Raw genomic sequence first — 14,527 nt, 5'->3', positions numbered from 1 at the left:
TTAGCTGTAAGAACAAGAACTGTAAAGTCATGTACAAAGTGCACACATTTGAAAGAGGCATATTTGTTTTTTAACAATGTATATAATATGTCAACTTAAACAACATGAGGAAAAGGGCTTTTAAGAAAATGGAGCAAACTTTTCAAACTTCCTTTTTTTGCAAAAACACCCACAAAGGAAATATTTCTTATTTAATGTATGTATGCCTGAATTCTACTAAAACAATATGAACCGGGAACTGAAAGTGGGCCTTTTTGACCACAAACCACTAACATCTCATGCTGAGGCTCCAGACCCACATATCTGACAACATTTAAGAAAACAGACTGAAGATGACTTCCTCGTTCCACTTGTGAGTCTTGTGCCAGGCCCTGAAGCAGCTTCTGCCCGGTATGAGACAGAGGGCCACGGGACAGGCCTCACACTGCCAGATGGTGTTCATCCACTCTTTCTCCCGTTTACACAACACACAGGCCTTCCTGCCCTGGGTGGCCCTCTGCAACCGACAGACAGACAAGGGGTTGTTCAACGGGACAGGGCAGCACCTCGCCCTCTTCTTCATCTTCCTCTCAGGGGGGCCGCACCACTGCAATGTCGTGTCTTTACTATCATTAACTGAAGACATAGTTTTTATCAAAGATTCTCTGTAATGAGTTATTATGCGATTAGACTGATTAATCATGTAACCGTAATTACTAGGAAGTCGGGGCACCAAGGAACAATATTCAGATTACATCATTTGTCAATATTGTTTTCTATTCTAAGATTTTATTTTGTGTCAATTCTACCTCAGAAAGTCTTCACCAATCTTCCTAAAATAACTTTTCAGATATTTTATCTGATCAATTAGTCTTCGAATGAATTCATTATTTACGTTTCCTCACGGTTAGTCTCATTCCAAACGTCGTAATCTGCACAAACCCAGTCTTCACTAAGAGTCATCCATACATCAATTGTCTTAAATAATTTATTTATTACTAACTAAGTAATTCACAGAAATGCATAAACAAACAAAGGTAAATGTGGTTACAAGAAATGATAGGAGAATGTGACCTAGTGGGCTAAACCGGCATGGCGGCTTGTTAGACAAAAGGGGAAGTGGGGGTCGACTAAGAAGTCACTACAGAGTAATAATTATAACAATTTAAATGCTAATCCTTTGCACATGAACATTCACTCATTCGGGAACAATTGCAATCAATATATATATTTACGCTCAGTGTGTCGTCTTGATCGCTAGTGAAAAGTTAATTTCTTTTGTAGAATTGTCCGTCTCTCTCCCTCGCTCTCTCGGTTGTGGTTAGAGTGACATTCGTTATAGAATGGGTGTTTTGGCGGTTGTCGTTCTTCGCGTTCAATGATACCGAATTCCTAGCTGCAGACTAGTAATTAATATCAAAGACTTGTTCTTATTCTGTTGGTATCGATAGTCTAAGTGTTTAACCGGTTAAAAGATTCAGCAATGGTCTACAACCTTTGTCCTCCTAATGGAGAAAAACATGGTCTGCAACCTTTAGCCATCTCGTAATTGAGGTAAGCTCGGTCTGCTGACAATTTCTCAAAATTGGATTTTATTCAGAATGGCAGAAAAGGGGCTGTCCCAGGAGGCCTGACCCTAACTGGGCTCAGGGGCGGTCCTCTGATTTAGTTCAAATCAAAAGGGAATTGTATTTTTCTTCGTTAAACAGTCCAAAATCATATTACACAATTATACAAACAGTATCATACTCACTCGTTAATCTTTTACAACAATTAGATGTAAACCTCATATCTGAGGCTATTATATAAACAGCATTATGGTAATGTGGCCACACCGTCTCCCATGAGCTACCCCAAGTTGTGACAAACGGACCAGTTCGTAGCTGGATTCTTCACCGATCTTTTATACTTTCTCCGGAACATGAAATTTGTTTGTACCTCAAGTTCTGTGAGGTGGAATGATTTCCTTTGTTCTCCATGAAAATCTACTCTCTCTATACTGTGTGACCATGAGGAGATTCTCAGGAATTTACGATGTCTCTCTGACCACAGCAACCTAGACGAAGGAGGAAAGGGGGAGGCAGGGAGAGGGGGATGGGCTTGCTATACCCAAAGAGGCCATGACGACAGAACCTAGCCCTCTTCCTGTTCTTCTTCCTCATCTTCTTCCTCTCAGGGGATGTGGAAAAGGCTTCACCGCTAGATGGGGATGTGACTACACCTGACTTCAAGGTAGGGCTTGTCGCTACCTTCGATCTCAAGGTAAATGTAGTTACACCTATCTCACAGGTAGGGGGTGTGGCTGAAGGTGGCCTACGTCTAGTCTTCACTGGGTTAGTGGTCCAGGGGCTGGGAGGACATCTGGATCTCTTCACCTGCTGAGTGGCAGGTGGGCCAAGGATTATTTTCTTCTTCTTTGACTTCCTGGTGTCTGGAAGTTCAGAGAGAGGGGCTGGCTCCAACTACATAATAATATAATAACACTACATAATAGTGTGACTATAATATGAGAACTGGAGAGTGACCTGGTCCTCTTAAGTCTCTTTGGGCAGGTGGACCTGGGATCTCCATTTCCTTTGACTTCATGCTTTCTGGTGGCTCAGAGAGAAGGCCTGAGGCTGGCTCCAACTATCTGAGGTAGAATTGACATAAAATAAAATCTTAGAATATAAAACAATATTGACAATGTGGAATTTGAAATTGGGATACAACTAACTAATGGCGTGAATATAGTATGAAATAACTATGACTAAAGTGTAACCTGACCTGGTCCTCTTCAGTCACTTTATGGCAGGTGGGTTGAAGATTCCTGCCTTCTGCTGGGGCTTGCTGGTCTCTGCTGGATCAGAGAGAGATACTGTGTCTGGATCAGAGAGGGACTGGATCTGGCTCAGAGAGGGACTGGATCTGGCTCAGAGAGGGACTGGGTCTGGCTAAGAGAAAGGGAATGGGTCTGGCTCAGAGAGAGGGAATGGGTCTGGCTCAGAGAGAGGGACTGGGTCTGGCTCAGAGAGAGGGACTGGGTCTGGCTCAGAGAGAGGGACTGGGTCTGGCTCAGAGAAAGGGACTGGGTCTGGCTCAGAGAGAGGGACTGGGTCTGGCTCAGAGAAAGGGACTGGATCTGGCTCAGAGAGAAGGACTGGGTCTGGCTCAGAGAGAGGGACTGGGTCTGGCTCAGAGAAAGGGACTGGGTCTGGCTCAAAGAGAGGGACTGGGTCTGGCTCAGAGAAAGGGACTGGATCTGGCTCAGAGAGAGGGACTGGGTCCGGCTCAGAGAGAGGGACTGGGTCCGGCTCAGAGAGATGGACTGGGTCTGGCTCAGAGAAAGGGACTGGATCTGGCTCAGAGAGAGGGACTGGGTCTGACTCAGAGAAAGGGACTGGGTCTGGCTCAGAGAAAGGGACTGGATCTGACTCAGAGAGAGGGACTGGGTCTGGCTCAGAGAGAGGGACTGGGTCTGGCTCAGAGAGAAGTACTGGGTCTGGCTCAGAAAGAGGGACTGGGTCTGGCTCAGAGAGAGGGACTGGGTCTGGCTCAGAGAAAGGGACTGGGTCTGGCTCAGAGAGAGGGACTGGGTCTGGCTCAGAGAAAGGGACTGGATCTGGCTCAGAGAGAGGGACTGTGTCTGCCTCAGAGAGAGGGACTGTGTCTGTCTCAGAGAGAGGTACTGGGTCTGGCTCAGAGAGAGGGACTGGGTCTGGCTCAGAGAGAGGGATTGGGTCTGGCTCAGAGAAAGGGACTGGGTCTGGCTCAGAGAGAGGGACTGTGTCTGTCTCAGAGAGAGGTACTGGGTCTGGCTCAGAGAAAGGGACTGGGTCTGGCTCAGAGAGAGGGACTGGGTCTGGCTCAGAGAAAGGGACTGGGTCTGGCTCAGAGAGAGGGACTGGATCTGGCTCAGAGAGAGGGACTGGGTCTGGCTCAGAGAGAGGGACTGGGTCTGGCTCAGAGAGAGGGACTGGGTCTGGCTCAGAGAGAGGGACTGGATCTGGCTCAGAGAGAGGGACTGGGTCTGGCTCAGAGAGAACGACTGGGTCTGGCTCAGAGAGAGGGACTGGATCTGGCTCAGAGAGAGGGACTGGATCTGGCTCAGAGAGAGGGACTGGATCTGGCTCAGAGAGAGGGACTGGGTCTGGCTCAGAGAGAGGGACTGGGTCTGGCTCAGAGAGAGGGACTGGATCTGGCTCAGAGAGAAGTACTGGGTCTGGCTCAGAGAGAGGGACTGGGTCTGGCTCAGAGAAAGGGACTGGGTCTGGCTCGGAGAGAGGGACTGGGTCTGGCTCAGAGAGAGGGATCTGGCTCGGAGAGAGGGACTGGGTCTGTCTCAGAGAGAGGTACTGGGTCTGGCTCAGAGAGAGGGACTGGGTCTGGCTCAGAGAGAGGGACTGGGTCTGGCTCAGAGAAAGGGACTGGATCTGGCTCAGAGAGAGGGACTGGATCTGGCTCAGAGAGAGGGACTGGGTCTGGCTCAGAGAGAGGGACTGGGTCTGGCTCAGAGAGAGGGACTGGGTCTGGCTCAGAGAGAGGGACTGGATCTGGCTCAGAGAGAGGGACTGGGTCTGGCTCAGAGAGAGGGACTGGGTCTGGCTCAGAGAGAGGGACTGGATCTGGCTCAGAGAGAGGGACTGGATCTGGCTCAGAGAGAGGGACTGGATCTGGCTCAGAGAGAGGGACTGGGTCTGGCTCAGAGAGAGGGACTGGATCTGGCTCAGAGAGAAGTACTGGGTCTGGCTCGGAGAGAGGGACTGGGTCTGGCTCAGAGAGAGGGATCTGGCTCGGAGAGAGGGACTGGGTCTGGCTCAGAGAGAGGGACTGGGTCTGGCTCGGAGAGAGGGACTGGGTCTGGCTCAGAGAGAGGGACTGGGTCTGGCTCAGAGAGAGGGACTGGGTCTGGCTCAGAGAAAGGGACTGGGTCCGGCTCAGAGAGAGGGACTGGGTCCGGCTCAGAGAAAGGGACTGGATCTGGCTCAGAGAGAGGGACTGGATCTGGCTCAGAGAGAGGGACTGGATCTGGCTCAGAGAGAGGGACTGGGTCTGGCTCAGAGAGAGGGACTGGATATGGCTCAGAGAGAAGTACTGGGTCTGGCTCGGAGAGAGGGACTGGGTCTGGCTCAGAGAGAGGGATCTGGCTCGGAGAGAGGGACTGGGTCTGGCTCAGAGAGAGGGACTGGGTCTGGCTCGGAGAGAGGGACTGGGTCTGGCTCAGAGAGAGGGACTGGATCTGGCTCAGAGAGAGGGACTGGGTCTGGCTCAGAGAGAGGGACTGGGTCTGGCTCAGAGAGAGGGACTGGGTCTGGCTCAGAGAGAGGGACTGGGTCTGGCTCAGAGAGAGGGACTGGATCTGGCTCAGAGAGAGGGACTGGGTCTGGCTCAGAGAGAGGGACTGGGTCTGGCTCAGAGAGAGGGACTGGATCTGGCTCAGAGAGAGGGACTGGATCTGGCTCAGAGAGAGGGACTGGATCTGGCTCAGAGAGAGGGACTGGATCTGGCTCAGAGAGAGGGACTGGGTCTGGCTCAGAGAGAGGGACTGGATCTGGCTCAGAGAGAAGTACTGGGTCTGGCTCGGAGAGAGGGACTGGGTCTGGCTCAGAGAGAGGGATCTGGCTCGGAGAGAGGGACTGGGTCTGGCTCAGAGAGAGGGACTGGGTCTGGCTCGGAGAGAGGGACTGGGTCTGGCTCAGAGAGAGGGACTGGGTCTGGCTCAGAGAGAGGGACTGGGTCTGGCTCAGAGAAAGGGACTGGGTCCGGCTCAGAGAGAGGGACTGGGTCCGGCTCAGAGAAAGGGACTGGATCCGGCTCAGAGAGAGGGACTGGGTCCGGCTCAGAGAAAGGGACTGGGTCTGGCTCAGAGAGAGGTACTGGGTCTGACTCAGAGAGAGGTACTGGGTCTGGCTCAGAGAGATGGACTGGGTCTGGCTCAGAGAAAGGGACTGGATCTGGCTCAGAGAGAGGGACTGGGTCTGACTCAGAGAAAGGGACTGGGTCTGGCTCAGAGAAAGGGACTGGATCTGACTCAGAGAGAGGGACTGGGTCTGGCTCAGAGAGAGGGACTGGGTCTGGCTCAGAGAGAAGTACTGGGTCTGGCTCAGAAAGAGGGACTGGGTCTGGCTCAGAGAGAGGGACTGGGTCTGGCTCAGAGAAAGGGACTGGGTCTGGCTCAGAGAGAGGGACTGGGTCTGGCTCAGAGAAAGGGACTGGATCTGGCTCAGAGAGAGGGACTGTGTCTGTCTCAGAGAGAGGTACTGGGTCTGGCTCAGAGAGAGGGACTGGGTCTGGCTCAGAGAGAGGGACTGGGTCTGGCTCAGAGAGAGGGATTGGGTCTGGCTCAGAGAAAGGGACTGGGTCTGGCTCAGAGAGAGGGACTGTGTCTGTCTCAGAGAGAGGGACTGGGTCTGGCTCAGAGAGAGGGACTGGGTCTGGCTCAGAGAGAGGGACTGGGTCTGGCTCAGAGAAAGGGACTGGGTCTGGCTCAGAGAGAGGGACTGGATCTGGCTCAGAGAGAGGGACTGGATCTGGCTCAGAGAGAGGGACTGGGTCTGGCTCAGAGAGAGGGACTGGGTCTGGCTCAGAGAGAGGGACTGGATCTGGCTCAGAGAGAGGGACTGGGTCTGGCTCAGAGAGAGGGACTGGGTCTGGCTCAGAGAGAGGGACTGGGTCTGGCTCAGAGAGAGGGACTGGATCTGGCTCAGAGAGAGGGACTGGATCTGGCTCAGAGAGAGGGACTGGGTCTGGCTCAGAGAGAGGGACTGGGTCTGGCTCGGAGAGAGGGACTGGGTCTGGCTCAGAGAGAGGGACTGGGTCTGGCTCAGAGAGAGGCACTGGGTCTGGCTCAGACATCCTGAAGGAGGTGGTCAAATGCGCAGTCACACTCACAAATCATGAATTGTTCATTTAATTGAACCGTGTAACTCTGTTTACTCACAGGGTTGGGAAAAGGCACCTTCTCTTTGGGATGGTATTGGGGCTAAAACAATGGAAATCGGTTTAGATGCATGTCAGGTGTGTTAATTAGATTTTTTACAACTAAAACGAGTACTGAGCATTTAGAATGTTTGAGACTTGCCTACTGGTGTCAGTTGGGCCATCATGAAACTTATCTGCATCCTGTGTGACAGGTGGTCTGGGGAAAGTCTTCTTCTTCTTTGACATCCTGGTCTCTGGTGGTTCTCTGGTGGCGTCAGACACAGGGACCCGGAGCTGCATCCTCCTCCCTGAGAGAGGAAATGTATTACAAAAACTGAGTTAAAGGTAGACTCAGCGATATGACGTAGATGCAGAAAGTAAACAGCATAGTAGGTCCATTTCCACAAGAACTAAGCATTGAAGTGCAAGGCTCAACTTCTTCTGCTGTTTTGGTCCCCTGGCTACCACGCTGTAACAGTGTGAAGCATACTGTGTGTGACTGTTTGAGAGCGTGAAGCCAAGTGCTCTGCTGGTCAGCTACTGCATAGCAACCTAGCGGTGCCAAAACCCCTGGTCTGCCTTAGAAAGGCTATATAGTATGAAGTATGATAACTAGAATGGCCAAACAATTTTTTTAAACAGCTGGTTCGGCCGCTAAAATGTGTTTATTATGATCAAGTTCGATCCCACAGTGAATTATTTTAAAGTTCGCTACAAATCAATATATTAAATTAAATACTGATCCATTTTGACTACTAGTCCTCACAGGACAACATTTAAAAAAAATGTTTTTACCCTTAATTTAACTAGGTAAGTCAGGTAAGAACAAATTCTTATTTACAATGACGGCCTTCACTGGCCAACTGTGCGCCACCCTATGGGACTCCCAAGCACGGCTGGTTGTGATACAGCATCGATTCGGACCAGGGTGTCTGTAGCGACACCCCTAGCACTGACATGCAGTGCCTTGACCACTGCACCACTCGGAAACCCAACACAGACCAGACCAATGTACTGACACAGACCAATCACAGGCCGGCAGGCTACGAAGAGGTGTGCGCCCTCATGCTAGCTCTTTGCATGTGTCTCTAAGACAGGATGAAAACGACTACATCGAACATTATCCTTTGCTACTTTTGGCCACTTTCTCGATGATCCTTAGAAATGTTGGTGCCATTCAGCCCCATTAGGCAGGTCATGACTAGAAGGGATCCAGCTTTTGACAAATTAACATCAGATTTGACTTCATAGCAGGTTAGGAGAACTTACACAGCAGGTTAGGATAATTAACAGCAGGTTAGGATAATTAGGTTAAGGTAAGGTTAGGAAACGGGTTAGTTATCTAAAATCCAAAAAGATTCAATTTGTGATGCTAATTTGACAAAAGCCAGATACCATCTAGCCATGACCCATTCAGCAATATGGGGCGTTTCAAATTCAAATATTTCCAGCTTCATGAGCCATTGGGATTATTCCATAGGGATATGAGGATGACATCGGTGCTATCGCTCTCTAATGGTTTTAATGTCTATGGGGAGGAAAGTCTTGCATCTGGCTCATCTCAATATCTGTGGTGCTGCTTGTGGCAAGGTCATTTGGCCGAGTCTACCTTTTATATAGAAAACAGTACAGTGCAGGCACGTGTAGCCTACTCACACTTACTCACAGGTCAAGAGGTGGGAAAATCAAAAGACACCTTTTCAGTTGTCTGGTGACTTTTGGACTAAAACAAAGTAAATAGATTTAGATGCATGTGTAGAGTATACAGTTGAAGTCAGAAGTTGACATACACATACGGTTTTTCACAATTCCTGACATTAATCCTAGTAAAAATTCCCTGTCTTAGGTCAGATAGGATCACCACTTTATTTTAAGAATGTGAAATGTCAGAATAATAGTAGAGAGAAAGATTTATTTCAGCTTTTATTTCTTTCATCACATTCCCAGTGGGTCACAAGTTTACATACACTCAATTAGTATTTGGTAGCATTGCCTTTAAATTGTTTAACTGAGGTCAAACGTTTTGGGTAGCCTTCCACAAGTGTCCCACAATATGTTGGGTGAATTTTGGCCCATTTCGCCTGACAGAGCTGGTGTAACTGAGTCAAGTTTGTAGGCCTCCTTGCTCGCGCACACTTTTTCAGTTCTGCCCACAAATGTCCTATAGGATTGAGGTCAGGGCTTTGTGATGGCCACTCTAAAACCTTTGTTGTCCTTAAGACATTTTGCCTCAACTTTGGAAGTATGCTTGGGGTTATTGTCCATTTGCTACCAAGCTTTAACTTCCTGACTGATGTCTTGAGATGTTGCTTCAATATATCCACATAATTTTCCTGCTTCATGATGCCATCTATTTTGTGTAGTGCACCAGTCCCTCCTGCAGCAAAGCACCCCCACACATGATGCGGCCACCCCCATGCTTCACGGTTGGGATGGTGTTCTTCGGCTTGCAAGCCTCCCCATTTATCCTCCAAACATAACGATGGTCATTATGGCCAAACAGTTCTATTTTTGCTTCATCAGACCAGAGCACATTTCTCCAAACAGTACGATCTTTGTCCCCATGTGCAGTTGCAAACCGTTGTCTATCTTTTTTATGGAGCAGTGACTTCTTCCTTGCTGAGTGGCCTTTCAGGTTATGTCGATAAAGGACTCGTTTTACTGTGGATATAGATATAGATATTTTGTAGCTGTTTCCTCCAGCATCTTCACAAGGTCCTCTGCTGTTGCTCTGGGATTGATTGCACTTTTTGCACCAAAGTACGTACATCTCTAGGAGACAGAATGCGTCTCCTTCCTGAGCGGTATGACGGCTGCGTGGTCCCATGGTGTTTATACTTGTGTACTATTGTTTGTACAGATGAATGTGGTACTTTCAGGCGTTTGGAAATTGCTCCCAAGGATGAACCAGAATTGTGGAGGTCTACAATTTTTTTTATGAGGTCTTGACTGATTTCTTTTGAATTTCCCATGATGTCAAGCAAAGAGGCACTGAGTTTGAAGGTCGGCCTTGAAATACATCCACAGGTACACGTCCAATTGACTCAAATTATGTCAATTAGCCTATCAGAAGCTTCTAAAGCCATAACATTATTTTCTGTATTTTTCCAAGCTGTTTAAAGGCACAGTCAATTTAGTGTATGTAAACTTCTGACCCACTGGAATTGAAATACAGTGAATTATAAGTGAAATAATCTGTCCGTAAAGAATTGTTGGAAAAATTACTTGCACAAAGTAGATGTCCTAACCTACTTGCCAAAACTATAGTTTGTTAACAAGAAATTTGTGGAGTGGTTGAACAACGAGTTTTAATGACTCCAACCTAAGTGTATGTAAACTTCCTACTTCAACTGTACCTAAAGGTAAAGGTCTTTAATCATAACTCATTTAGTTAAAACACAAACTCTTTAGTGCCAAGGCATCCACTGTTTGATGAGATATCGTCGGCATCGTCAGAGGATCCAGAGCACCTGTGTCCAAACGTCTTAAAAAGCAGATGTGCTTAAAACAGGAATGTTGGCTGCAATTTCCTACAAACTCGCCATTTTATAAATTCTAATTTCATACCCAAACTTGAACTGAAATGGAAGCGTTGCTCTTTTGTTTAATCAGTTCTGGACATGTTTGGTCCGGGCCGAGGCGCATGCAAATTGGAGCTAACAGGTTTTCAATGTATAAAAAGGGATAAACTAAACATACATGTATATGTATATTTCATAACTCACCTCTTGGTCTTATTCTGGATATTATGCTTGGTCTGTCCACTCTGGTCCTCGCTTTTCATCTCCAGAAAGGACGTGGGCTTTTTCAGCCCGCGCTCACAATGGTTGGGGTCTAGGTTTTCGAATGGTGCCAGCAGGAATAATATCAGGTGTCCAACAACGATACAATTAATCCGCGCGGACTCACTGATGTTGGTCAATTAGTTCCACGGTGTTTCTAATGTTCAACATAGGCTACTATCTAAAGTTAGAAAGACTAAAATAATATTGCAGCATTCTTAACTCAAAGTACTGAAATCTATATTATGCACTGTTCAAATATAAACAACCAAGGTTCAAATATAATCTACCCATCTCTTCCAGGTGGGCCTGCGGTCATTGTGCGAGTGACTAGTGCATTTGAAAAGGTAGGAAGATCCATCCATTTTGTGTGTACATTTTCTGTACAAAAAATATGTGGTGTAAATTTGGTTACATATAAATAGAGACCCAAAGCTCCGCATTTTGCCTAAAACCACATTTCTATGGGCCTGTTCCAAAGTAGCATTTAGTTGTGCAACTATATGCTATTATAGTGTGAAGCTACGAAAATAGCCTAGGCTACCATATTAACATATATTCTGGCAATTTGGGTAACAGGTAGGCTATGTTGTGTGTGTTCTGCAGCGGTGAAAACATCATTCATTATTTTCCTGTTCTCTCCATTCCCGCCAGGACGGTAAAAGTCTTAGAACCGTGAAACACATTATTACGTGTTTCGCGGTTCACAGCTATGATGACTACCTTGTTTTATTGTGGATCACAACTTTGATGTAACAATGTTATGGGTAATAATGTGGCGTTCTGAACACGCCTACATTTAATAAAGCCTAGGAATTTTCAAATGTCTTCATAGTTTGATCAGCAGACATGGAGAACAGCAAGGGGGACCAACCCCCAGAGAAAAATCTGATTGGGCCTTCACTGCCTTTCTCAGAGGTGGTATTATTCGATGGCCAGCCAGACTGCCAGAGGAATCCATTGATGAGCAGAGAGATGTTTGGAGGCCTGTCCATCTCAACACCAAGCCAGGAACCAGGGACACCCAGGCTCATGCGCACCAACTCTGACTTCTGCAGAGAACTGGACGGTCAACTGAAAGGCTGCTTCGATGGTCCAACTCTGAGCAGTGACTTCCTCAATGAAGACCCTGTTTCTCTAAAAAAACAATTTTTCAAAGAGTTAGGGGATCTAGGCCTGGAGAACTCTGGGGCAACATGTTCAACCATGGAGGAGCCCCAGCCTGCTGTGACCAACACCATGCTCCTGGAGACCACCACCCCTGGGCCTGACTCTCCAAGCCAACCGCCAACTGTCTTCCCTGTGGACCTGGCCGCTGAGACTGCCCCTTCCCTTCAGGAGCTCTTCCAGCCACAGATGTTCCCTGAAGTGTTCGGACCAGGCTGTGGTATAAGTAGCACTGACCTGCTGCTGCCTATCAGCACACCCCCTCCTGGTTACTCACCAGCCTGTGGATCCACCCAGGGTGATGATGGACCCAATAGGGGCTCTATGAACAACCTCAGTCTGGACCCGAACTCAGCCCCGACAACACCACTACTATCCCAGCATGCCCTGCCACAGGTGGAACAGGCTCAGCGCTCTCAGCTCTGCCGTGACTCCATCTTTGAGCCAGGGTTTAGCCCATCCCACCCCTGGCCCCAGGTGGTGAAGTTTGATGCTCCCACCACCGCCGCCGCGCATCTCTCCGACCCCATGGAACCCACTGACGCCACCACTCTGCTCTCCCAGCCCAGCAGCCCTCTGCCAATGAGCACCAGGGATGCCAGCCAGATCCACATCCATGTCACCGGGGTCAGTGAGGTGGTTGTCATGGTGACAGAGGTGGAAGGAGAGGAGGCGGAGGAGCTTCAGAGCCTGATGACCATGGCGCCCCAGTCGTCGTGCTACCAGCTGGTTATGGAACAGCGAGAGAATGCAGTGAGAGAGGAAGAGGGGGATGAGAAGAAGAAGGAGAAGCCTGGACGCTGTTGGAGTGGAGGGTGCTGTTTCTTCTCTTGCATGTCGAGCAAAACAGAGCAATGAATAAAAAGCAGTATTTGTTTTCATTATAACATTTCTATCTGTTGTGTGTTTTTATACTGTATGATTTACACTGAGTGTACAGAACATTAGGAACACCTTCCTAATATTGAGTTGCACCTCTTTTGCCCTCAGAACAGCCTCAATTTGCCAGGGCATGGACTCTACAAGGTGTAGAAAGCATTCCACAGGGATGCTGGACCATGTTGACTCAAATGCTTGCCAAACTTGTGTCAAGTTGGCTGGATGTCCTTTGGGTGGTGGACCATTCTTGATACACACGGGAAACTGTTGAGTGGCAAAAACCCAGCAGCGTTGCAGTTCTTGACACAAACCGCTGCGCCTGGCACCTACTACCATACCCTGTTCAATGGCACTTAAATCTGTTGTCTTGCCTATTCACCCTCTGAATGCAACACATACACAATCCATGTCTCAATTGTCTCAAAGCTTCAAAATCCTTCTGGATTTAACAGGTGACATCAGTAAAGGATCATAGCTTTCACCTGGATTCACTTGGTCTGTAATGTCATGCAAACAGCAGGTGTTCCTAATTTTTCACACCGGGCTCACAATTGTTGGGGGATAGATCTTCAACGGTCTAAAGATAATAGAGCTGGAGCTCTCTGGGGAAGGTATTACTGTATGTCCACCTGAAGTAGGCTAGACTGTTTCCCATCCAGTTGGGAGGTCAATTCTGCTGTGTCTATGTTCATGCACACAGATGTCTACCATTATTATCAAGGAATTTGTTGCACAAAAATAAGTAAATCCACCGAAAACAAGGTGCTCATTCATTCTTTTTTTTCTGTTAAATAACGCTGTTTCTGGCCTGCAGATGGCAGCATGAGGTGAATAGTCCATTTGAAGAGAGCTGCATAGAGAAAAAGCCACCCTGAATATCCAGAGTTAGGCCTATATGTCCGGTATAGGAGCTGTGGATATAACTTCTGTTCCAGGTCATTGCGTTTTAGGAATTGATGGCCCATGAATATTGACAATTTAATATTAATTGATTGATATGCTATTAATAGATTATTATCTGTTAATTAACCAGCTTTTAAGCGTCACTGGCCCTTCAAAATTATCTGTGACAACAAATGTGTTACCTCTCATAAGCATGTCAGGACACCTTTTTCGTATTACCTGTTATTCTATATGCCGTCTTTATACTGTATGAAATCATACTATTCTGTAGAGTACAGAATACAGCCAACACTGATTATTTTACTGTGTGTTATTACAATATTATGAAATGTTCATTTTGAATGAGATTTCTTAGAAATTTAGAAATCTGTCCTCACACTCTCTTGAACGACAATCTCTGCATCTCTCTCTCTCACACACACACACTATCCCTCTTGCTCTCCCGGTCTCACATGCACGCGTCTCTTTCTCCTCAGCAGCAGCGCCACAAACACCACGTCGCCATGGAAACCACTGAGAGACGTCGGGAGTGAGAGATGGGAAGGGGAACGCGAGTTGTGGGGATAGATGGAGAAAGAGCGAGAGATGAGGGCAGAGGAGAAAGAGAGGGACACAATGAGGACAGCAAGGGAGTCATGGGAGGTTAGGGTGTTACCTACCATACGGGGCGGGCGCGCGTGCTCCCAACCCCCGCACCCCAAAACACTGCCAAACCCCCTTCACCTCTAACCTTCCCCCAATTTCTAATTCACAGCCCCCACCCCAGATTATGTTCCCCTTATGCCCTTCCTTCTTCCCCTTTTCCCTGGCCACCCATACACACACCTCTCCCCATCTCTGCACTCCATCCCTCTCGTGTTCAGACAGGCAGCTCGCATGGCGGGGATCGAGACGTTCACCGATGGAAGCACTGGTAA

This window comes from Oncorhynchus kisutch, linkage group LG13, assembly GCF_002021735.2.
Source record: "Oncorhynchus kisutch isolate 150728-3 linkage group LG13, Okis_V2, whole genome shotgun sequence".
NCBI lineage: Eukaryota > Metazoa > Chordata > Actinopteri > Salmoniformes > Salmonidae > Oncorhynchus > Oncorhynchus kisutch.
The sequence above is the reverse complement of the archived record's forward strand: the minus strand, read 5'-3'. Positions refer to the sequence as shown.